The following is a 24,180-nucleotide window of genomic DNA, read 5'->3' as shown; positions in this document are numbered from 1 at the left end:
TGAAAGTAAAATGTTCAGGGCCATTTATAGCTAATTCATTCAAAAGCGAAGGAAAGACAGAAAAAGTGAGGATAGCAAGTAAACTGTGACATATAATAATGTTCACTGTGTTCATAAAAGTGTTTAATTTAAGAGATAAAATCTGCATGGCCATTTATAAGGAAAACTAAAAAGCCCCCTGATGGTGATACCGTAATTTGGTGTTGCCACCTAGTGGAAAGACTATTTTCTAATATGACTACATAGTCTACTGCAAGGAATGCGTCTGCTAAATGATTGAATTTAAATGTATAAAATATAAACAAAACATTAAAATAAGAAAAAAATGAGTGCAGTAGCCACTGATCTATAATAGAGAATAGCCTATCATTATGTATAGCCTATTGATCGGTGGTAGTAGCCCAAAGGATGTCATGCGCTTGGTAACAGATGTAGAGGCATTTACATTTTACATTTTAAAAACACAATGACAGCTTAAAAACAGACTTAATTAAATTTACTGTAGGTTTTTTAAACTTTTTTTTTTATCTGTGCATACATATTTCTGTGAAATACGCGTTAGGTTGCACAGAAGAAAGCCGATTTATGACATTTACTGATATAGCGGCAAAGGACTATTATTTTGTTGAAGGAACTGAAGATGACGTCACTGGCTCAGATTTGATTGACCAATCGGCTGAAAGGGGCGTGTAATGACCGCCCACATGTGGAAAACGAGTTTTGAAGTCGTGTTTCCATTTTCTATCCGTGACCCGAAAAAACGAAAATCGAGTCAAAATCTTGTTTTTCCGTTTTTTTTAACAATCAAAAAAACGGGAAACGACCGTTTTCTGGTTTCTGCGTATTTCATTTCAAATTGGAAAACAAACTATCAAAACGTACACGGACCCTAACGAATGACTTGACACATACCATACCGAGGCAGAGCCTAGACCAGGCTTTCTTCTGTGTGTCCATAAATTCGGCAACCTACGCATGTTTATCACAAAAATATTATTATTATACTCATTTATCTCAGAAATAGAATTTACTTTGCACCTGCACTCACAACTACCTAATAGCCAACACTTTTGGCTAGGCTTGGGAGACAAGAACTGGTTCTTATCCGGAACCGGTAGTGTTTTTTGAAAAGAACCGGAACTGTGCAAGATTTCTAAGTTTTGGTTCCAAAAATGGTTCTGGTGTGACGGATGGCCGAAGTGCAGGGAGCATATCCTTTAATAGAGACGTCTCACCTCATGAATATTATAGCAATGAATGCACTGAAAAGCCCTCGCGCGGTGCTACTCATAAACATCAGTTATCAATGCAGGGAGGGAGAGAGAGATGAACAAAGCTGCATGAGATCGCATTGTCGATTTCATCACCCACATGATCTAAATCCTAAATGACAAAAATTCACCCATGTATATTAAACATTTGACAAAAATAAAATCATTCATTCAAATCTGCGTTTGCGCTGCCGTTGATCTGAAGAGAGTTGTCATGTAGATATAACCAGCTTCACAAAGTTTTTTCAAACGCACTATCATTATTTCCGTGTGACAAGGCCTATTCCAGTTATAACAGATGTATACAAAAGCTTATTATTCAGGTAGAAAAGCTGATGTTACCGATCAAAATATAATAAATGACCTTCTGAAAGTAACTGGACTTCAAATAATGACTGCATCGATTGCATTGTTACGCCACTAGGTGGCAACAAATTACTGTTAAAAATGTTTCTATCACTGAATCATTCTTTCAGAAACAAGTCTTTATGAATCCAACTTACAAAAATACCTTCCACCTGTTTGAATCTTACATATGTTCAAGCATCTTATCCAATTTGTGGTAACACTTTACAATAAGGTTAATTTATGAACTAACCATGAATAATACATTTGTTACTGTATTTGTTAATCTTTGTTAATGTTAGTTGATAAAAATACAGCCGTTCGTAGTTTGTTCATGTTACTTCACAGTGCCTTAACTAATGTTAACAAATACAACTCTTGATTTTAATAAAGTATTAGTAAATGTTGAAATTAACATTAACAAAGATTAATAAATGCTATAGAAATGCAGTTCATTATTAATTCATGTTAATGATGTTAACTAATGAACCTTATTGTAAAGTGTTAGTGAATATGAGATTAGCAGTCTTTTAAATTCATTTTACAAGAATAATAAACACAAAAAGGACTGTTTGAGTCGAGTTTTGTGCATTTTTCCCTTACTACTCTTTTTTATTAGTTGTTTAATTATTTTAATGGAAGGCAGAACTGGAATTGGAACCAGAATTGGAACCAGAACTGGAAAATTTTGTACGATTCCCAACCCTAGTCAAAGCAGCTTTATTTTGATGAAGCAGCTGACCACTGTGAACACCTTCACCTGTCTTTGCCGTCCATAATGTCCCTCACTGTTGCGCTCTCACTGAGGACATTGTTGATCCAGACCATGATGATGGACCCCTGAACCCCACGACCTCGAAGCAAGAGTGGCAGAAGATGTGCAGGACAATCTGGCTGCTTCTGTGCAGGGGCGTCGGACTGGGGGGGTAAAGGGTACCAAGTACCCAGGGCCCGAGGCAGGGGGGGGGGCCCTTAGAAGTCAGTTTTCTATACATACATATACATGCACTAACATTTGTATAGCATTTATGTACAAATAAAAAAAGTTACTGTGCAAAACTAAACTTGTAGTTAGGCACTGGTTTGGTATTAAAAAAAAAAGTCATTTTCATGCTGTGTAGGGCCCCACCACCCCTCTCGAATCATTGTAAATGGTACGACCCGCAGGTTAGGTGCTTCTGCTGCGGACCTGCGGTGATTCGTGAATCAGTTAATGAGACAGGAGCTGGAGTTAGCTGTGATATGAACTAGGAAGACAGGGGAAGAGTCATGTCTTTACTTAAGAAAGGAAAATCAGGGGCTCAAAAACGAAAAGAAAAGAAGATTAAAGAGAGAAAGGCAAATGAGGGCAAGCAGTTGCTCACTCGGGTTTTTGAAAAGAAAGGTGAGCTCCAAATGCATCATCGAGCATTGACATTGTTTTAACATAAATATCTACTCCAGGTTGAACAGCATACATTTATGTTCGTACTCTATTTGAATAATATACCAATACTTTATAGTATCACACCCTACATAGCGAGCAAACAAATTTCTGAGTAAATAACAGGGAGTGAGAAGCAGACGGAGGCGGAGCCTGTGCAGCTTGTCTCCTCTTCTGCTGCAGTTCTCCCCAGAGTCAGAAGTTTACATGAAAACACTGTATATTTCCCTCCATTATCAAAATCTAACACCCGCGAAAACACAGATCGTTAGCACCTATTTTACCGCATTGTTATGCAAATTAGCTTGTGCACGCTCTTACATCAAGTGCAGGATTGTTCTCAGTTTAATGCACATCTTAATGATTGAAAATGACTTATTTTAAAACGTAATTCAAAGACTGAATGTCTAGTTTGGCGGTTAGTGTACCCTGTGATTCTATAGTCTGCATTTATTTTAAACAGACAAATAATCAGCAATTAACTTGTACTTAGCCTACACTTTAAAAAAGGTATTGTGACAATAAAGGATATTTTAGCAAGTTAGTAGTACTTTTGACAATAAAACAAAAATATATTAATCATAGTGTGGCTTATTTTTTTTACATTTTAAGTGTTTTTATGATAAAAATGCAATACCCCACCCATTGGTATCACTATGGTATTTGGTACAGGGGCCCAGCAAGATGGTTTGTACCCAGGGCCCAAAATTTGGTGCTACGCCCCTGCTTCTGTGTCTCCTGCAAACATTTGTGTGCTCTCCGTGAGCAAGACTACCTGTAAAACATTTAAACTGAATTAAACATTTTACAATTCATGTCAGAATTCTGTTTCTTGACATATTACATGCTAATTTTTTTACAATTACATGCTAATTTTTGTCGTAGCTTCATTACTTTTGTGGTGTAGTGGGCTAAACCACTGAGCTGGTAAGCAGAAGGTGGTTCGATCTCCGTTCAGCATGTACTTTGTAGACGGTCCCTATCTGGTCTAATTGCTAGTAGCGTGTCACTGCTAGAGATAAAATATGTTGCTACACATTGAAAAGGACTAAAACTGAGATGTGTGTTTAGTTCTACGCTATAACTCTTTTCAAATAAGCCACTTTTATATTTATAATTATTCACAAAGAATCTATTGAAAATTTTCATGGCTGAATATCTGTCGAATATCCAACATCTAACGTCAAACCAACTTTATATCAGTAATTTATGGGAATCGATCTCAAGTGTTGCTGCTGCCATTTTATTTCTACTCTTCTGACATCTTTGGCAGATCAAACTTGTTTCTTTAATGTCATTTATTAATTTAGCGCCACAAGTGAGGAATACAATAAGCGAGTAATTGTAAAGAGGCAAACAGACCCAAGAAGTGCTCACAATACAAGTTAAGACTTTCTGTCATATTGTGATAAATTACAGTATTATCTTTTAATAGAGCACTTTTATATGCTTTTAGCATCCTGACTCAATCAGTTTCTAACAGCAAACACTGAGAATAAAGTGAGATGATCTGCTGATAATCCTGAATGTCTTGTTGATAGTCTGCTCAATCAGAGCTCTTTATTTCATGTCAATAGTTCCTGTTTTCACCTCATTTATTATGATGATGTATTCAGATCTGCTGTAAATTGACACGTAAAGTTCATTTCATTGATGTCAACAGACTGAGGGGATTTGTTGGTGCTTTCAATTGTTTTTCTTTCCATTATTTATTTTAGCCCGAATTGACATTACATTATTTATATTCTGTTGTCCATTAGTATAAAAATCATTGACTTTTGACTCATTTCACTCATTGTATGCTTTTGGCAATGCTGACTGTTCTTTCTGTTTTAAATTCCCTTAACAGATTATATATTATAAATTCTTCAACAAGTTAGTTCAAATGTACCACAGTAAATACAAGAATATGTGATAAATTCTTGTAAAGGTGGTCATGATCATTTTTTCTCCACTTTTCATCAGTCTTTTTAGTGGCTGTTTTCATTTTCTTAGGTTATTGAGAGAATAAAATACAGAAATTACTTCATTTCCCTAAAAAAATAAACCAATTTGAACTGGAATGCCGCCACCCCCCCCCCCCTCAAAATTCACTCCCAGGACACCGTCCCCCCACATTACTCCCCATTTCCACCCCTGACTATGTATTATAATTATATTTAAATATATTATTAAAAAACTGATGCAAAAACTTGACAAAATGAGATCCAGGCAGCCAATGACATTGATGAAAAATGATTTATTTATTGAATTTATATTTGAAATAACACAAGAACATTTAATAAAACCAAAAGGTAGAATAACAATCAAAAATCGAATGTCTATGATGATTAAATTCTGGAATCTGAGTATAATAACATGGAAGAAGAACATCAGAAGTGGTGCCACGAGAGACAGCAAGATGCAAGTCAGGATAAGTGTAAGGGTTGAAAGAACAAGCCAGTTATGTACCTTAAGCATTAGGAAAAACTTACATCACACCCTTCCAGGTCTGTTTGGATAGATAAGAGAGGTCAGCTTAAAGTCTCCAAAACAACAGAAAGGTTCATGACATTTTATGGTTACCTGCAATCAATCCAGTCACTAGATAATTTTATGGTCCCGTGACTGTTGATATTATTAGATAGAGTAAAAAATAGCACACAAAGTGTGGGTTAACACCACAGAATAGCAACGTTAAGACATTTCAAATATCATGTATCATTTGAATACAAAATATTTTTGCAGGAAAAGGTACATCATGCAGGATGTGGTACATCGATTCTGAGAATATCTTCGCTTTGGCAGAATATGGCAAGCGTCCAACAACAACAACCACAAGTGTCACTATAACCATAAGTCATAAATGATCATTAATGATTAATATAGGATATGAATAAAATGCATAATATGAATATTGACTGTTACGTCCTTTTAGATGTTTTATTTTCTGTTTGTTTGACTAGGGGTAAATTTAAGAAGTAACACTTTTGAAAATTTGCGTGTGCGTGTAAGAAGGCCGAGAGACAAAGAAACTGTATAAGGTGTTTTATTGTGCACAGTGCTCAAGTGGAAGTGGAATCAATATTTACAGTATTTACAATGTAAGAAACAAATAACAGTTAACAGAAAAAACAGAGGTGGGAAGGGCCAAAACAAAGAAATAAATAAAACAAAACACAGCTAACTATTTTTTTAACAAACTAAGCTGACTATCAAAAGAAAAATGTAGAAAGAAAAAGGTCTTCGGCGTAGAAACGCCCTATCTAACCTATTCTATCTAACCCAAAAAGGCAGCCAAAACATACAGCGGGTGGCACTCTCTCCTAAACTAGTGTGTCTAATACAGGAAACAAAATGTCCTACGTGTGCACAATGTATGTCGCGCGACTTACTTACCTGCCCACACCTTCCCAGCCTCACACAACGTGATGACTGAAAAGACAGATTGACAGTAAAACTCAACTATACACTGTACAAAACAAGCTCAACAAAGGACTCTTCAAACGGGTAATAGACACACGTACAATATACAACGAACAATATCAGAACAAAAAAAAACAGCGCAATCAACCACAACCAAAACAAGATAAATGCAAAGTGAATTGAGCCAAAACAGCTGGAAACACGGAGGAGATGCGGGGTTTTTAACCGGGGCGCTGGAAGATGATTGGTAGCGTGAACCGGGGACGTCATCAGAGTGACAGGCTGATGGACCAATGGGATCTGGAACACACATAAGACAAGACTACCACACATACATAAACATGACGCACACGCAGCGTGTGTAACATTGACCATTTTGAATTCACCAAAAACCGTTAAATTATACATTTTTGTTTTGTCAGATCAGCTCTTCCCACAATCACATCATCAGTGAAGCTCCTCCCACATAAATTCTCCAATAAATATTGGAATATTCCCATCAGACGAGCATCAAAGCATCAGAAAAATGAAGTCTGCAAAGACTGAGTTTATTAAAGAGGACAGTGAGAACATGAGTGATCCAGAACCCTGCAGAATGAAACACACTGAAGATACTGAAGAACAAAGAGGTTGGTGTTTATTCTTCATTCATTCATGATGCTGAACAACATTCATCATAGAAAGGTTCAAGCACTTCAGCACATTTAGAGAAACAGTTGAATGGAAATGGGTGCAAAATGTCCTTGTTTGTTTTTAACAAATGTTCAGTAAAGGGAAGTTTAGAGAAAGTTTAATTTGTGACTGTCAACATCAGTTCAAACTAAATATTAATTTAGCTGTTACATTTTACATCTATTTTATATCTGTTTCACAGTTTTTTGCAATGATGTTACCAACATTTTGGATTGTTTTTTTTTTTTTTTTTTTTTTTTTTTAACTGTAAACGCAAAACCATATCAAGTAGATGAACTTTCCAAAATGGCAGACGGGGTTGTAAGCATACTTTAAGTAAAACCTGTGGCATTATGTAAAAGCAGCTCAGAGTAAAAGTTTAGTTTTAAGAAGGAATGGGTCCCGAAATCCGTCATTAACTCTCTGGGGTCTGAGGATTTTGACCATGTTCTATTTCAAATCTGAAGATAACTCTGAAGATAAATGTTTTTCAAAACCATGTCATGTGATTTTATTTTGAGGAGATTAAATCCCTCATTTCTTTCAAACTACTCACTTCACCTTCTTTGAAAGTGTATCAAATGCCCTTCATGAAAATAAACATTTCAGTGAGCTTTACATTTCAAAATTATTTGTAACAATAACAGCTAGGGGGTAGGTTCATCTAGGACTAGCATTTCAGCTTAGTGTGCCATCAATATAATGTAGCCCTAAAAGGCTTTCCATGAGAGAAACAGTGCATAAAAATCATAAAATCAAAACAAGTAATGATAATATCACTTTACTAAAGGCCCCATAGAATTGAAAATTGAATTTACCTCTATACTACCCATAGTTAAATAATTAGAGTTCAGTACATGGAAATGACATACAGTGAGTCTCAAACTCCATTGTTTCCTCCTTCTTATATAAATCTCATTTGTTTAAAAGACCTCCGAAGAACAGGCGAATCTCAACATAACACAGACTGTGATGCAACAGTCGGGATCATTAATATGTACGCCCCCAATATTTGCATATGCCAGTCCATGTTCAAAGCATTACACAAGGGCAGCCAGTATTAACGTCTGGATCTGTGCACAGCTGAATCATCAGGCGTTATGCAGGTAAGCAAAAAAAAAACAATAGTGAAAAATGGCAGATGGAGGAATAATAACTGACATGATCCATGATATCATGATATTTTTAGTGATATTTGTAAACTGCCTTTCTAAATGTTTCGTTAGCATGTTGCTGATGTACTGTTAAATGTGGTTAAAGTTACCATCGTTTCTTACTGTATTCACGGAGACAAGAGCCGTCGCTATTTTCATTTTTAAACACTTGCAGTCTGTATAATTCATAAACACAACTTCATTCTTTATAAATCTCTCCAACAGTGTGTAATGTTAGCTTTAGCCACGGAGCACAGCCTCAAACTCATTCAGAATCAAATGTAAACATCCAAATAAATACTATATTCACATGATCTGATTTGCTGCATGATGAACACTTTGTAAAGATCCATTTTGAGGGTTATATTAGCTGTGTGAACTTTGTTTATGCTGTTTAAGGCAGTCACAAGCTCAGGGGCATGGAGCGTGCAGATTTAAAGGGGAAGCACTCTGAATAAGCGCATTTATAATGACGCCCCAAAATAGGCAATTCAAAAAAAAAAAAAAAAAAAAAAAAAAAAAATCTACGGGGTATTTTGAGCTGAAACTTGACTTAAATTATTGATCAGGGGCAAGAAAAATATTTTAATTAAAAAAATGTAATTAAAAATATATACTATAAAATTCTGAAAATAAAATTAGTTCTTTTTTCTTTCATTTCAGATATGATTAAAGAGGAGGAGGAGAGTGAAGAACTGAGTGAAGTGGAGGAGGAACATCATGTCAAACCTGGAGAAAAACCTTTGAGTCGCTCAAAGACATTTTTAAAGAAAAGAGCAGCAAATAAATGTTTCACCTGCACTCAGTGTGGAAAGAGTGTGACAACCAAACAAAGTCTTGGGCATCACATGAGGATCCACACTGGAGAGAAGCCGTTCACATGTGATCAGTGTGGGAAGAGTTTCTCAGAGAAACGAAATCTTGAGGTTCATGTAAGAGTTCATACTAGAGAGAAGCCGTTTACATGTGATCAGTGTAAAAAAAGATTCTCAAGAAAAGATAATCTAGAGATTCACATGAGGATTCACACTGGAGAGAAGCCGTATGCATGTGATCAGTGTGGGAAGAGTTTCGCATCAAATCCCCGACGCTGCCCATCAGACCACTATGAAGTACATCAGCTCTGGTGGGCAAAGCATACGCCTCAGCAGGTCAGGCTGCAGCGTGTTTACACACAATGTTGATCTTGCAAGCCTATCAGGCTGACCTGCTGGGGGAGATTGATGAGAGCAGTGAGGCGAGTTTTGAAATGATACAGGAACTGCGCAAAGCCTCCGATCTATCTCTCCGTTCCACCAAGGAGAAACAATCGGCTGATCTATGGCAGCCCTGGTGGCCATAGAGAGACACTTATGGCTGAATCTCTCCAACATCAAAGACAGGGACAAAAGTGTATTGTTAGATGCGCCACTGTCTTCCCTGGGCCTCTTCGGCGACTCGGTCACCTCTGTCGTTGAGAGGTTCCAGGAAGCTAAAAAGCAATCAGCGGCTTTTCAAAAGTTCCTCCCTCGCTGCTCTCTCCCTGCCATCAACCAGCTCCTCATCTGCGCATAGAGCACAACAGAAACAGAGTGTCGCCACCTGTGCTCCCCCACAAAGAGCTTGGGGACCAGGACGGGCAATACAATCGAAGCCTTCCAAGGGTGAGACAGATCTGCGGGCTGTCATTATCGCGAGGAAGGCTTTGAAGAAGTCCTGACACCAGTGGTGCAGGACTTCCGAGGGCAGCCCCTCTGGAGAGGGTCCTATATTAAAATCTATAATTCTAAGCCCTCTTCGGTGCCCTCAGGGGGCCTTTCTGCCAACCCTGCCACCTCTTGTGCTTCAGGGCGCAGCGTCCCCACCAACCCTTTGAGGAGGGCCGGCCAGTGTTTGATTCTGCTTTGCTACTGTTCGGACGCTCTTGCTTACAGCTCCGCGCTTTGCTCTATTGCTTTTATATTTTATCTCCTAATTTTAACTACAGCAAATCAGCACAGTGCTCAAACAACAAATCTTGGCACCAACATTCTTTTTAACTGGAAGAATTGCTACAAAAAAGGGGAATTTTTATCCAACCAGCCTCCCACTGACGGCAGCCATCAGCTTACATTCCGGAAAAGGGAAAACACAGCTGCCTACATCCAAAAGGATTAGAAATAATATGCCTCCTCTGGTTGAAGAATCTACCTGCTGCACAAACTGCCACAGACTTCTACAAAGGATTGTAGTTCTTGAAACAAAGTTACTTGCGGGACTACCAAACCAGACGGAACACACAACAGAGCTTCATCATGGACATCCTCAGCACACAGTCGGTGAGTCCCATGAATCTAATGCCCCTAAACAGACCGTACTGAGTGCCGAAATTGGTCAACATATTAATCGATGGCACAAACAGGGAGTGAGACCCAAAGGCACTCGAGAGATCAGATTGTCACGAGTATCACATATTAATGCAGTAGCATCCTCTACCCCAAACACTAGCTCCCTACCACTGCCAATACATCTGGAGAACAGATTTGAAGTGTTAATGAATGTGGGTGAGGAATCTCCAGACATGATAAATGTGGGTATGGAATCCCCAAACATGATCGGACACAGATCAAGTCACCCAGCAGCTAACACCGATGCTAACTGCCACTCAAGGTTGAACAGACAGCGGCACTCAGCTCAGAGAGCAGCCGAGCCCAGGACTCTGATAGTGGGTGACTCTATTATCAGAAACATTAGCAGCAGGGATACAACTACATGCTGCCTTCCACAAGCAACAGTTTCTGATGTAAACAGGGAACTTAAGAGCATTCTGATGAAATATAAGACTGCAAATCGACTAATCATCCATGTGGGGAAGAATGATATTCGGAAGGAGCAGTCAGAACTCCTTAAAAGGGATTTCAATGAACTTTTTGAAATGCTTAGAAGACTAAAAGTTCAGTCGTTCATCAGTGGACCACTCCCAGCAAGAGGAACAAATAGATTTACACGGTTGCTTGGGCTTAACACATGGCTGCAAAAAACCTGCAACTTAAAGGGACTGAATTTCATCGACAACTTCAATCTGTTCTGGAGTCAGAGACAACTGTTCACTCATGATGGCCTGCACCCAAACAAACTGGGCTCAAGAGTGCTAAAGGACAATATCTACTTCTCCCTCCATCATCCTTCAGCAGTGTGAGCCAATCTGAATGGCGCAAACACACCTGGACAGAGTACAACTGACCATAGGACTTCATTTCAACACCTGAATGGACATGCGGTTGACACATCCCACAAGGTCAATGATAACACCATGCAGCCACAACAACCACTGCTCACGGACACAATCCTGACTGAGCCCTGCCCACAGAGCTCACAGAGAGACAGTGACGCGTTAGAACTGCTCCAAGATTCAGCACCCAAGGACGACTTTCGGGAAAACAGCCAGGGAAACCAGGACAACATATTACAGCCTCCGGTAACACCAGAGCAACAGCCCCTCTCACCGGACACGTTATCCCTCTCTCCAGCATCCCCTCTTCTGTGCATTTGTTCAGAGAAAATGGAGGAACTGGTGTATGCTGGAACCAAACTCTCCCACTCTTTTGCTGCGAGTCCCCAGATATCAACAAAAAAGCATCAAGCCCCGAAACCACCAAAGCCTGTGGGCCCAGCTCGCCCTCCCCCTCCTCCTGCGAGAGCTCTTCGGCCCCTGCCACAACGCCAGGGCCCTCAACCTCCTCCGTCTGTTCTAGGCGAACCAAAAACAACCGATAACAGCTCTCAGTGATGTGTGTCGGGTCCCCGCTATGATAACAGTGACTTTATCAAAAGTTTACAGAACAAGCGGGAACCCAGTGTGCCTGTTGCTTTCTCTATTTCTGTTTTATTACATGATAGAAAGCCTAAGGCCTTCTCAAATCGTTTGGCAAACCCATTTAATCTGCTGCCTATTACACGTCAAACTAAGATTACTGTAGAGACAGAAAGTAAGACTGTTAAGTTAGCACTTTTAAACATCCGCTCACTTAAAAATAAATCACTTCTAGTCAATAACTTAATAACCACAAACAACCTAGATTTTATGCTTATAAATGAAACATGGCTTGAAGACAGTTGCAGTTCAACAATCCTGAATGAAACAGCCCCTCCTAACTTTACTTTTATGAGTGTCTGCAGAGCTGTTAGGAGAGGTGGAGGTGTTGCTGCTCTATTTAAAGATGTCTATCAATGCAAGCAAGTGTCATTTGGTGATTACTTGTCTTTCGAATACTTGGGTATTGTGTTAAAAGGTGCTCCTCGCATTCTACTTATAGTTATCTACAGGCCTCCAAAATACTCTCCAGCCTTTGTGGAGGACTTTACAGAACTGTTATCAGTAATTTCCTCTGAGTTTGACTGTTTTGCTATTACTGGGGACTTAAACATCCACATAGAAAATGCAGAATCCAATATGTCAAAAGAAATACTAACAGTTTTGAATACTTTTGATCTGACTCAACATGTACATGGACCCACACACAATCGTGGACACACTCTAGATTTAATTATCAGTAAGGGTCTAAACATTTCATCCATTGTCATTAAGGATGTAGCGCTATCTGATCATTTCTGTATTTTCTTTGATATATTGATCTCTCCAACTGTTGAAACTAGATCTGTCTCGGTCAAAAAGCGATGCTTAAATGAGAATACTAGTGCACTGTTTATGAAGGCTATATCTTTAACACCAAGCATATCTGCAGACTCTTTTGATTTTCTCCTTGATTCTTTTAACTCAAAAGCACAGAACGTTATTGATAACATTGCTCCTGTGAAAGTCAGGAAGAAAAGTGGCAGACAAAAAGCACCGTGGAGAAAATCAACAGCAGTGCAAAATATGAAAAGATAATGCAGAAAAGCTGAGCGCATGTGGCGAAAGACAAAACTCGAAATCCATTATCACATCTATAAAGATATTCTTCATGCTTTCAATGTGGAACTAGGCAAAGCTAGACAGACCTTCTTCTCAAATATTATAAACAGAAACTTAAACAACACCCGCAATCTTTTTGCTACTGTAGAGAGACTAACAAACCCCCCAAGTCAGATCCCCAGTGAAATGCTCTCAGACAGCAAATGCTGTGAGTTTGCTTCCTTCTTCTCTGAGAAAATTAATAATATCAGAAAGGCGATCAGCACATCCTTGAGCTGCACCGGGGTAAAACAGATCAGACTACAACCTCAGAAAGTAGCTATTATGTCTGTTTTCGAAGCAATTGATGGTAAAATTTTGGAAGAAACAGTACAGCACCTTAAAACATCAACCTGCGCCCTTGACACACTTCCCACATCTTTTTTCAAAAGCGTGTTTAACTGTTTAGAAGCAGATCTCCTAGAAGTGGTAAATGCCTCACTTCTCTCTGGGACTTTTCCAAAATCCCTGAAAACTGCAGTTGTTAAGCCCCTCCTGAAAAAGAGCAATCTGGATAACACCATATTGAGCAACTACAGACCAATCTCAAATCTTCCTGTCATAAGCAAGATTATTGAAAAAGTTGTTTTGAATCAGCTGAACAAGTTCTTAAGCTTGAATGGATATTTTGACAACTTTCAATCTGGTTTCCGACCGCATCACAGCACAGAGACAGCACTCATAAAGATAATAAATGATATTCGCCTAAACACAGATTCAGGTAAATTATCAGTGCTGGTTCTTCTTGATATCAGTGCTGCGTTTGACACTGTCGATCACAACATTCTTCTTGACAGGCTGGAAAACTGGGTTGGGCTTTCTGGGATGGTCCTTAAATGGTTCAGGTCATACTTAGAAGGGAGAGGTTATTATGTGAGTATCGGTGACCATAAGTCTGAGTGGACATCCATGACATGCGGAGTCCCTCAAGGTTCAATACTCGCACCCCTCCTGTTCAACCTATATATGCTGCCACTGAGCCAAATAATGAGAAAGAACCAAATTGCATATCACAGCTATGCAGATGACACCCAGATTTACCTAGCCCTATCACCTAACGACTACAGCCCCATTGACTCCCTGTGCCAATGCATTGATGAAATTAAAAATTGGATGTGCCTAAACTTCCTTCAGTTAAACAAAGACAAAACTGAAGTCATTGCATTTGGAAACAAAGATGAAGTTCTCAAAGTGAACACGTACCTTCACTCTAGGGGTCAAACAACTAAAAATCAAGTCAGGAATCTTGGTGTGATTTTGGAGTCAGACCTGAGTTTCAGTAGCCATGTAAAGACAGTAACTAAATCAGCATATTATCATCTCAAAAATATTGCAAGAATTAGATGCTTTGTCTCCAGTCAAGACTTAGAGAAACTTGTTCATGCTTTCATCACCAGCAGGGTGGATTATTGTAATGGGCTCCTCACTGGTCTTCCCAAAAAGACCATAAGACAGCTGCAGCTCGTTCAGAATGCTGCTGCCAGGATTCTGAGCAGAACCAGAAAACATGAACACATCACACCAGTCCTCAGGTCCTTGCACTGGCTTCCAGTTGCATTTAGAATTGATTTTAAAGTACTGTTACTTGTTTATAAATCAATCAATGGCCTAGGACCTCAATACATTGCAGATATGCTCATAGAATATAAACCTAACAGATCACTCAGATCATCAGGATCAAGTCATTTAGAAATACCAAGGGTTCACTCAAAGCAAGGAGAGTCTGCTTTTAACTGTTATGCCAGCCGCAGCTGGAACTGTAATCTCCCTGAAAAAGGGGGAACATAGATATTAAAAAGAGCAGACACGATACACACAAACACTTGTTGCGTTTCCCTCGATCTCTGTATTAAGAGTGCGTAAAAGAACCATTACAATTTTCACAATATAACAATGAAATGCAAACCAACTCCTATATAACGTATTGCATTCTTTTTATACACAAAATTACCCATTTTGTGTCTGTTAACAAAACAAATAAAAGATGAGTAGTCAATTGGCACATATATCCATTCTGGTACACACAATACACAACATAGCTTGTATCTGTATGTGTGATGAACTTAGATAGAATAAAGAAAATACAGAATCAATCATTTATATTGCCTATAAATCAGAATGAATGTAATACTATGCATTATACTCTGTACTCACATACTCTGTATGCAAAGTGCATCTCGATCTCATAACGATCAGTTACCACAATATGATAACATTTTACACAAATTTAATGAAATAATAACATGCTGACACTAAATTTACCATAGCTAATTCAGCACGTGACCTATTAACACTCACTCATACACAGATCAAACTCAACTAAAATAAAACAGTGTAAAGATATAAGAACATTACAGTAAACTTATCTTAACACCATAATAACATTGTATTTTCATCATACTAGTTGTTAGACTCTCTTAAACTTCATATTTTAACAGTAAAGTGCATGAAACGGTATCATAGCATTGGAAGCTAATCACATTTGCCATGTGCGACTCAATCTCATCCTCTGTTTCCTCAATACACGTAGGTAACAATTATACGAACATCTTATACTCTCAAACTCATATGAACATAAAGGTTAAGAAATTGAGGGGCTTACCTGAAAAAGGGAGAACATAGATATTAAAAAGAGCAGACACGATACACACAAACACTTGTTGCGTTTCCCTTGATCTCTGTATTAAGAGTGGGGGAAGGGAACCCACGGGCCTGTTATTAACACTCTATGCTCGCCCCACCCTCTGCTGGAGTCTTTTGGTACTGCATCATAACAGACTACAGGAATCAATAACATTTTAACTATGAAATAACAATGGTACTACTAATATTCTCTCTTAATAGTTACACCCATTACATTACTCCCCCCCCAAAATTAGATGTTGTCCTCAACATCAATCCCGCAGTAAAGTGTACTATTGTCTTGCGCATACTCAGTATAATGGTTACAGACTGGAACTCTTTTGATACATTCAACTTTTTCTCCTCTGTGCAATTTCACATATAAAGCATATGGGTTACAGACTGGAACTCTTTTGATACATTCAGTTTTGTTTTCTCAGTGCAATTCAACATATGATGCATATGGGTTACAGACTGGAACTCTTTTGATACATTCAGTTTTTGTTTTCTCAGTGCAATTCAACATATAAAGCATATGGGTTAAAGATTGGAACTCTTTTGATACATTCAGTTTTTGTTTTCCTCGTCCCAACATCAATATATATAAGTTTCCGTTTGTCTGGCTGAAACAGTAATTAGTTAATGTAGTCTCGAACTAGACAGTACGTTGGAGGTCAGCAACACCCATTACCCTTTTGAGTCCCAGACTGTGAGGTGCGTATCAAATGTTCATGTACCCCCACTACATTTGAGTCTCTGAGGAAAAGTCCTGTTACTTAACTCAGTCTGACTTCAAGTCCTGAAATGTAGTTCATGTACTGGTGAATATACTCAGTTTGTCCCAAGTCATTGAGGGTCCATTCAACTATGAAGAGAATATTGAACTCACATTCCAAAAGAGTACACAGGCGGGTGATAGTAAGGTTGTAATGGATATGTCCACGCTTGACCCACATGGTATGTACTGGCAGAGCAGTAAGGCCATAACATGAGGGGGATCCAATTTTATCATATCTAAAGATCTTTAGTGGTCTACGTTCCCTCTGTGGTCACTTAGGCATAGGCTCTGTTTCACTTCCATTACTGCTTCCAGAGAACTGCGGTCCTTCCCCAGCCATTTCAGTTTCAACTGAATCCTCCCCAACCCCAGATGAGTCACTGGCTGGTGTATCCTGACTAAGACGATCATCATTCCTTTCGAGCTCTGTTGTTTCTACTGCATACCTTTCAAATTGAGGTGTATCTTCATGTTCAGTCACTGTCTGTGGTAGCTGGATGTCCATGAAATAATAGTCATCTTCATCATCGTCCTCTACCTCTCCAACTCTCGCTTGACTCTGGCTGGTCTGGTATTCTTTTTCTTTGGTTCTACAGATGGGAGCCCCTCGGTTTCGAAAGGTAAGTGATCACATGGTAATAAGAGGTTTCTGTGTATAACCCTCGATCTCCCTTTTCCATGTTCAGGTCTTAATTCATAAATAGGAACATCCTTTCCCACTTGTTTGACAACAACATGAATTGAGTCCTCCCAATGATTTCTTAATTTTCCAGGTCCTCCACGTGGAGTCAAATTCCGGACCAACACACGGTCGCCAGGACTCAGAACTGTGCTCCTTACTTTACCATCATAGGTTCTCTTGTTCCTCTGGGTTGTTTTGTGAGCATTTTCCTTTGCAATAGTGTATGCTTCTTGCATTCCACGTCTCCATTGTTCTATATAACTCTGGTGACTACCCCCATCCACATCACCCAGAAGGTTGAACAACATGTCAACAGGTAATCTCGGGGAGCAGCCATACAAGAGGTAGAATGGGGAAAACCCTGTCACTTCGGTGCGTGTGCAGTTGTAAGCAAATATAAGTTTGTTCAGAGAGTTCTTCCAATTGGTCTTATCTTTGTCCGTGAGGGTCTTAAGCATTTGTAGCAGGGTACGATTAAAACGCTCTACCTGGCCATTCCCCTGTGGGTGGTACGGGGTTGTTCTCGAGCCAGCCACACTGCAGTACTTGCTGAGTTGTGAAAAGAGTTGATTTTCGAACTCACCTCCTTGATCGTGGTGAATGCGCATGGGAAAGCCAAATTTGAGGGCATAATCATTAAATATTTTGTCTGCTACTACTTTGCCTGACTTCGATGTGGTCGGATACGCCTGCGCAAAGCGTGTAAAGTGATCCACAATCACCAAAATATATTCATAACCACCTTTACATTTGTCAAGGTGGAGGAAGTCAACAGACACAAGTTCGAATGGATGGGTGGAGGTTATGCTTACAAGAGGTGTTCTAGTTTCACGGCTGGGTTTCTTTTGTTTTAAACAAATACAACTCATCACATGCTGTTCTGTTTCACGCTGCATATATGGCCAAAAGAAGCGATCCCTAATCAAAGATGTCGTCCTGTCGGTGCCCTGATGTCCCATTTGGTCGTGCAGCTCTCTCAACACTGTGATCTTATGTTTGTCAGGTAATATCAGCTGTTTTCTATGTGCCGTTTTTCTCCATAGGACTCCATGTTCATCCACTTCCAACTTGTGCAGTTCCCTGACTAAACAACGACTCTGTGGACTGAAGTCCTTCAGCTTACAGTGTGACAATTTTTCTCCAGACAACTTACACTGCAACACCGGTCCAATGTGTGGGTCGTCTACCTGATCTTGCCGGATCTGTGATGGTGCTAGTGAGGCAACGACAGGGCTCTGAGTCTCAAATGAAGCCTCAGCAGATATGGCCATTGACCATGCGGCAGTCATCTCTGGCTGTAGTCCTACCACTTGTACAGAAGCTCCTACAGCATCATATGAGATTTCCTCTGTGAAATCATCCAGCAGCGTCTCTGCATCTAGTGGCATCCTGGATAAAAAATCAGCATCTGTGTTTTCCCTGCCTGGGCGGTACTTGATAGTAAAGTTAAAATCAGCTAATTCTGCAACCCACCTGCTTCCTGTGGCATTTAACTTAGCAGTAGACAGAACATATGTTAACGGATTATTGTCACTGTAAACTGTGAAGAAGGGTGCATAATAAAGGTAGTCACGGAACCTCTCCGTTATCGCCCATTTCAGAGCAAGAAATTCCAATTTACCTGAGTGGAGGTAATAGTTTTTCTCAGATTTTGACAATGCTCGTGATCCATATGCAATAACACGGAGCTTCTCGTCTTGTTGTTGATATAATACAGCTCCAAGTCCCTTGTTAGAGGCATCTGTGTGTAACACGAATGGCTTAGAAAAGTCTGGCAATAACTGGGGGTTGAACCAGGCAGTCTACCAGTTTCTCAAGAATCTGTTGATGGGTATCCGTCCATTCAATGTGTGTATGTGATGGCACTACACTTGTATTTTTTCTTCTATTGAATGTCCTCCCACCTGGGTGTAACTTTTGGGCACCTTTCTCCTCTGTTGCCACAGATGACCCTTTAGTTAAATCATACAGAGGCCCGGCAATGCGGGAAAAATCTTTCACGAAGTGGCGGTAATAACTTAATAACCCCATCACTTGTCTCAACTCACCAACTGTACATGGTCTCTTTTCTTTCAGAACCCTGATGGCAGCAGTATCGGCGGGGTCCATTTTGTTTCCTTCAGCAGATACTATCCTTCCAAGGTAACGAATCTCAGGTCTAAATAGCTCACATTTGCTGGGTTTTAACTTGATTCCGTACTGCCTCAGTCTCTGTAGCACTTTTCGGACAGCTTCAACATGACTCTCAAACGTTTTACTAAATACAAGAGTGTCGTCTAAATATGGAACACAGATCTTGTCACGGAGGCCCTCCAGGCACTCCTCCATACAGCGCTGAAAAGCAGCTGGTCCATTCATAAGCCCAAAGGGTATCCGAGCCCACTCATACAATCCCCAGGGTGTCACGAATGCTGTCAAATGCTTACTGTCCTTTGCCACGATCCCCTGATGATAGGCTTTTCCTTGGTCTAATAATGAGAACATTGTGTTACCTCCAAGGCCATCCATCACATCCTGGACTCTAGGGATTGGCTGCCTGTCAGGGTGGGTCTTGCGATTTAACTCCCTATAATCAATACACAAGCGAAGAGAGCCGCATTTTTTTCTGACACACACTACCGGGGAAGCATATGCAGAATGGGATTTTTCAATCCACCCTTGTGCTATTAAGTCAAGCAAGTAATCTTTCATTTCCTCATATAGAGGCTTGGGGACTGAAATGTAGGTCCGTGCCACTGGTTCTTGGTCTTTCAAGGAAATATTGAGCTGCAACTTTTCAATACAGCCTATATCACTTTCACTTCGTGAAAAACAGCCTGACTCTTCTCGCAGCATCTCACAAACTATCATTCTCTTGTCTTTTTCTAAGTGGCTGAGATCAATCGGGGGGTCCCGGAGGTTTGCATATGCTTCCTGGTCTTTATTATGTTCACCCTTGATACTGCTTATTTGAACAGGCGAGTGCGAGGGTGAGGGTGTACTAAGTGGACACACAGACGCAACTGGCTGCACAGTGCCGATAGCGATTTTACCTGTCAGCCTAATATCATGGGCAGTTGAATTTTGCACAGTGAGGGTGATGTGTGGGGTTGCTCCTTTTTTTATCTGAACTAAGGTATCACAAAACTCAAGTCCATCTGGCCACTGGTCATTGTCATCAGGCTCAAAAACTAACATTGTGTCCTCTTTCAGTGGCTTAGTATGCACACATTTTACTTGCATAATACTATGACTCGGTACATTCACTGTTGACATAGATATTCACTGGTCCGCTGAACGCTCACTGCCTTGATGAATGCTCTGGCCATTTTTTTCTGCAAGTTAGGGAAAGCCTTGGTCACTGTTTTAATTAGATTTTTATCTTCAGCATTTCCTTCCTTTGTTTGACTGTTGGTCACAACATGCTCAATCACATTGAAGCCAATTATAGGGCGAATCTGTTGGTTGCCCTTCATGACGAGCATAGGAACATGAAATTCTGTAGTACTGCCAACCAATCTAATGGTCACTTCTACCCAACCCACATACGGTATTTCTGTGCCATTAGCTGCTACAATTTGCAAGGGGTTATTTGGGTCGACTATCTCTGCTATGTCTCTCATCCGAATTTCTGGCAAGTTGTCAGTTTTCCATGTCTCATCAATAGCAGACACCTGTGAGCCGGTGTCCCAAAGCACCTGAGTTCTCTGTCCCTGTATATAGCAGTTGACAAGACACTTTTTCCCCACCAATTCAGGCACTGTAGAATGCTTCTTTGTCATAACATTTCTCCTTTTGTCAATGAAAGTTTTGCTTGAGTGTGTTTGTTGAGGTTGTGTGTCTAAACTCAGTTTTTTCCTTTGTTCTGGCCGATTTCTCTTCTTTCCACAGCCGACACTTCTATGGGACATTCTAGCCAGCTCAGCTACTCCCTGTCCCTCGGGGGCAGCCGCTCTCCGTTTAAAGGAGCCCCTCTCACCATGTCAGGTTGTCCCTTGTACCTTCTGCAACCGGCACGAAAATGTTCGTCACTTCCACACCGGTGACAATGCTGGCAGTATTCTTCCCCCTGCTGCTGGCACCCAAAACACCTAGGCCTAGGACGGGGCATGGGATATCTTTGTGGTGCAAATCTCTGTTGAAACTGGGCTGGTGCCACAACTCGCCTGGTAGCGGCACCCCTGCGGTAGTCTGGTACTAACCTGCCATGTTGATGAAGAGCAGCAGTGCTCTCTACTGTATGTTCCATGGGGCAAACTGAGAATGAGAGTTCATTGGATGTTGGGCTGTCTCACGATCCATTTCCATATTGGTAGGAGCTTTCCATCCTGTAGGATGATCTGTCTTTTGGATGGTCTCTCGAATCTGCGCCATCTCGGATTTAAGGTCTTTTAACAGCACCATTTCTGCTTTAAGTCCCTTTAAATCTGACAACACGTCTGGGGGCAGAGTAACAGTGTGCTGCTGAGCTGTTTGTTTCCTCTCTCCGCTGGTATCATTGGACTGTACAGCGTGCATACCTGCTGGCCACTGTGGTGTATACCGCCTCTTATCTTGTCTCTCTTTCTCATGCCCGCATGCTATATTCAGTCTCTCTAGAAGCAACTCATCCGAGGTGGTAGGTTGCAACAGGTAAGGCTGCAGGTCACTTTTGATGTTATCATTCTGCAGACCTGTAAGTATAGTGTGCATAAACATGCTCTGTACTAGTACAGGATCATACTTCATATTTGACTCTGCCTCTTGAGATGCAAACAATATTTTTTGCCTGAGGTCCATTGCTCTAATCAAAAAGTTTTGTGGGGTTTCCTTATTGTTCTGCACCTCGGTGGTAAGCTGTTTATAAAGCTCTGTTGCACTCCGTTCCTGATAGTGTGAGCGAAGAATCCTCCTAAGTGTAGGCAGAGATAGATTACTTTTACCTTCAAGGTAGCTCCGCAGTTGCAAACCTGGTACAATGGCTCTGATAACAGCATCCACTATTTCTGTCCCTGAATAACCTCTACTAAGGCCATTCTCAATTTGGCGCGCTAAACTGGAAAATGTGAGTCGATCCTTTTGGCCTGGTTCACCAATCTGGCCTGAGATTTTATAGTCTTTCCGCCATGTGAGGCTATTTACCTGGGTTGTTGGTGGGTTTCTTTGTAACATCTCACCGTCACCTTTGCTTTTCATATCCCTTGTTGTTAATTCTCGCATTTCACTTTCTTTTTGTTTGACTGCCAGTCTTAAACTTTCTAATTCTCTCATTACTTTGGCTTGTTCATCTTCTACTTTAACCTCTTTCTGTTTGGTGTTGGCACGAAAGATAGAAAAGCCTTTGATAATGTCTAATAAACTCAACAGTTCCGCCATGCCCTCATCTTCGAGTTCAGTTATTTCGTCACGGTCAACATACTGACTGATGTATGAAACAAGAGAACTTCGGCTTTTGTCAGCAATCTTTTCCCTGTCCACTCCTGATATTTTCAAAAAGTCACTTACTTGCATTAACTGTTCAATGGTGAGTTGAAATAACAATCCTTTAATCTCAAATTGCAAATTCTCAATCTCTGACTCCATTTTGGCAGATAAGTAATGGGCTGGACTATGGGTTTGTGTTTTGCCTTGCCTCCCTGATGTTGCCTCCCTTGTGAACGAAGCACCTCAGGATGCACCTCGGGCCGGACAGGGCTCCCACCACTTCCGTAGCCAACTCACTGCGCTGTCTACCACCTGGGTCAATTTTGTAGAATGGTTGATGTGTGGTCACTTCCTCTGTTACAGGACACTAACCTTACTTCAACAATCCCAGCGGTGCCTCCAAATGTAATCTCCCTGAAAAAGGGGGAACATAGATATTAAAAAGAGCAGACACGATACACACAAACACTTGTTGCACGATACACACAAACACTTGTTGTGTTTCCCTCGATCTCTGTATTAAGAGTGCGTAAAAGAACCATTACAATTTTCACAATATAACAATGAAATGCAAACCAACTCCTATATAACGTATTGCATTCTTTTTATACACAAAATTACCCATTTTGTGTCTGTTAACAAAACAAATAAAAGATGAGTAGTCAATTGGCACATATATCCATTCTGGTACACACAATACACAACATAGCTTGTATCTGTATGTGTGATGAACTTAGATAGAATAAAGAAAATACAGAATCAATCATTTATATTGCCTATAAATCAGAATGAATGTAATACTATGCATTATACTCTGTACTCACATACTCTGTATGCAAAGTGCATCTCGATCTCATAACGATCAGTTACCACAATATGATAACATTTTACACAAATTTAATGAATAACATGCTGACACTAAATTTACCATAGCTAATTCAGCACGTGACCTATTAACACTCACTCGTATACAGATCAAACTCAACTAAAATAAAACAGTGTAAAGATATAAGAACATTACAGCAAACTTATCTTAACACCATAATAACATTGTATTTTCATCATACTAGTTGTTAGACTCTCTTAAACTTCATATTTTAACAGTAAAGTGCATGAAACGGTATCATAGCATTGGAAGCTAATCACATTTGCCATGTGCGACTCAATCTCATCCTCTTTTTCCTCAATACAGGTAGGTAACAATTATACGAACATCTTATACTCTCAAACTCATATGAACATAAAGGTTAGGAAATTGAGGGGCTTACCTGAAAAAGGGGGAACATAGATATTAAAAAGAGCAGACACGATACACACAAACACTTGTTGCGTTTCCCTCGATCTCTGTATTAAGAGTGGGGGAAGGGAACCCACGGGCCTGTTATTAACACTCTATGCTCGCCCCACCCTCTGCTGGAGTCTTTTGGTACTGCATCATAACAGACTACAGGAACCAATAACATTTTAACTATGAAATAACAATGGTACTACTAATATTCTCTCTTAATAGTTACACCCATTACAGAACCAGCTT

The sequence above is a fragment of the Megalobrama amblycephala genome, linkage group LG1 (assembly GCF_018812025.1).
Source record: "Megalobrama amblycephala isolate DHTTF-2021 linkage group LG1, ASM1881202v1, whole genome shotgun sequence".
NCBI classification, from domain to species: domain Eukaryota; kingdom Metazoa; phylum Chordata; class Actinopteri; order Cypriniformes; family Xenocyprididae; genus Megalobrama; species Megalobrama amblycephala.
This window is presented reverse-complemented; position numbering follows the sequence as displayed.